This window comes from Equus quagga, unplaced genomic scaffold, assembly GCF_021613505.1.
Source record: "Equus quagga isolate Etosha38 unplaced genomic scaffold, UCLA_HA_Equagga_1.0 1100_RagTag, whole genome shotgun sequence".
NCBI classification, from domain to species: domain Eukaryota; kingdom Metazoa; phylum Chordata; class Mammalia; order Perissodactyla; family Equidae; genus Equus; species Equus quagga.
The window spans coordinates 198,965-200,944 of record NW_025795545.1 but is presented as its reverse complement, the minus strand read 5'-3'; the positions used below and the strand labels follow the sequence as shown (position 1 = coordinate 200,944).

The 1,980-nt window shown below is 39.5% G+C and overlaps 1 pseudogene; it reads left to right on the top strand.

The window, feature by feature from the left end:
* Positions 1 to 809: 809 nt before the first annotated feature.
* On the top strand, positions 810 to 1,614 carry LOC124232726 (olfactory receptor 4C11-like; annotated as a pseudogene).
* Positions 1,615 to 1,980: the final 366 nt, after the last annotated feature.

Below are 1,980 nucleotides of genomic sequence, written 5' to 3'. Positions count from 1 at the left end.
CTCTTAATTGCATTAGAATAGTGTTGTTCAGATTTCAAAGCAAACAGATAGAATGAAGAATACATGAAATATTCATGTGTATGTGTGTGTATATGTACGGGCATAAAATCTTTTTTTCAGTTCTTAGGAAAACTCAAAGTAATGGCAAGTATTTGTACTCTACTTTTTTATATGAAAGCTAAATTTCAAAGCAGTTAAATCACTTGCCCAAAAAAGTACAAGTTCTACAGTTCTCAATCTTGATAGGAATGAAACATTTTAAAGAACGTTTATTTTTTATTTATACAAAAGCTTTGTTCCAGGAGCCAGCCCTGTGGCCGAATCATTAAATTGGTACACTCTGCTTCGGTGGCCCAGGGTTTTGTTGGTTCAGATCTTTGCCGCTGACATGACACCGTTCATCAAGCCATGGTGAGGTGACATCCCACATAGCACAACCAGAGGGACTCATAACTAGAATATATAACTATGTACTGGGGGGCATTGACGAGGAGAAGAAGAAGAAGGAGAAGGAGATATCCATCAGATCTTAGCTCAAGTGCCAATCTTTTAAAGAAAAGATAGGCATTGAAAAAAAAAGGGCTCTGGTCCAATGCAATGAGTTTCTGAATTAAGAGCTGTATCTGGGAGATGCTTGGACTTCTGCAGATTTACAAAGATTCATAGGAGATTAAAGGAAGTTGGAGGTAACGGGATGATGTGGAAGCAAGTAATTCAGAGTTAAGCCCACTGATCTTCTTAAGATGTCACTTCTTTTTCTCTCTACAGATTAAAACGTTGTCAACTGCATCTTACCTATACCCACTAGTATGGCGATGAATAAAAGTGTGATTTAATTCATTCTGTTTGGGTTGACACAGGATGCAGGAATGCAGAAAGCAATGTTTGGAGTTGTCTTGATTATTTACCTTATGGCACTGTTATAGAACTTTCTTACAGTAGTGAATATCAAAACAAGCAAGACTCTTGGGAATCCCATGTGCTTCCTATTCTGTCATTTGCTGATGCCTGCTTCTCTACAACCACAGCCCCCAGATTGATTGTGGATGCCTTCTCTCAGAAGAAGACCATTTCCTTCAATGAGTACATGACTCAGGTCTTTGTGGTCCATTTCTTTGGCTTCACAGAGGTCTTTGTGCTTATCCTCATGGCCTTTGATCACTATGTAGCCATTTGTAAGCCCTTGCAACACACAACACTCATGCACTGGCAAATCTGTGTTGTGTTGGTGATTCTGGCCTGGGTGGGACATGGTATCTACTCTTTAGCACAGATTTTCCTGGCATTGAGATTGCCTTTGTCTTATCCTAATGTGATTGACCACTATTTCTGTGACTTGCAGCCCTTGTTGAGACTTGCCTGCATGGACACTTACATGATAAATTTGATAGTTCTTTCTAGTAGTGGGGCCATAAGCATAGGGAGTTTCACAATTCTGCATGACCTATGTTGTCATCTTGTACTCTGAGAAACCACAGTGCAGGAGGAAGGCAAAAAGCCCTTTCCACATGCACCTCTCACTTGATTGTGGTTGTCATATCTTTGGATCCATGTATATTTATATACACATGTCCACCAACCACATTTCCAACAGACAAAATAGTGGCTATGTGATGAAGGGAGGAGTTTCACGTTTGGATGTGAAAGGCAATATTACCATACAGTTGCCTTTTCATGGTCTTTCACGTTGTTCTTCACAAAGGTGAGGGAAGAGGCTGTAAGAGAGTTTAGCAGCAGGTATAGGCAGAAGGGAGGGTAAGGGAAGAAAGTAGAATAGATAATGCATGATGAAAGCAGGGAAGATGTGAAAGGAAAGTGGAAATTTTATCCATGTGGGAGAAATTTATCATCCTTAAATTTTGAGAATCACTTTTGGGTATATGAACATTTGCAGGAAAAATGATATTTCAGGATATTTCTGTATCCGTGACCTAGTGTAGCTTAGCTTCCTTGGCTATTATGTTTATTGGGGTATTAGAA